This window comes from Palaemon carinicauda, chromosome 2, assembly GCF_036898095.1.
Source record: "Palaemon carinicauda isolate YSFRI2023 chromosome 2, ASM3689809v2, whole genome shotgun sequence".
In the NCBI taxonomy this organism is placed as follows: Eukaryota; Metazoa; Arthropoda; class Malacostraca; order Decapoda; family Palaemonidae; genus Palaemon; species Palaemon carinicauda.
Window position 1 is genome coordinate 76,116,462 of NC_090726.1, and position 783 is coordinate 76,117,244.

A 783-nucleotide genomic window follows, 5' to 3' on the forward strand; every position below is an offset into this window, starting at 1 on the left:
ATATATAAACAATAAAAAGACTCATGTGAACCTGGTCAACATAAAAACACTTGTTCCAACTTTGAACTTTCGAAGTTCTGCTGATTCAACTCCCCGATTTGGAAGATCATTCCACAATTTGGTAACAGCTGGAATAAAACTTCTAGAATACTGTTTATTATTGAGCCTCATGACGGAGAAGGCCTGGATATCAGAATTAAATTCTTGCCTAGTATTACAAAATGGATTGAATTGTCCTGGGAGATCTGAATGTAAAGGATGGTCAGAGTTACGAAAAATCTTATGGAACATGCATAATGAACTAATTGAACGACAGTGCCAAAGATTAATATCTAGGTGAGGTATAAGAAATTTTATAGACCGTAAGTTTCTGTCCAACAAATAAAGAGGAAAATAAGCAGCTGAACAACAGACAGGAGAACAATGCTCAAAATCACGTAGAATGAAAGGATTAAAACACTTCTTCAGAATAGATTGATCACCGAAAATCTTGTAAGACTTTCTCAATAAGCCAATTTTTTGTGTAATTGAAGAAGACACAGACCTAATGTCTTTTTCAAAAGTGAATTTTCTGTTGAGAATCACACTTAAAATTTTAAAAGAGTCATAGAAATTTAAAGAAACATTATCAATACTGAGATCTGGATTTTGAGGAGCCACCGTCCTTGACCTACTCACCATCATACTTTAAGTTTTATTAGGATTCAACTTCCTACCCCATAATTTGCACTATGCAATAATTTTAGCTAAATCTTAATTAAGGGAATCACCAACCCCAGATCT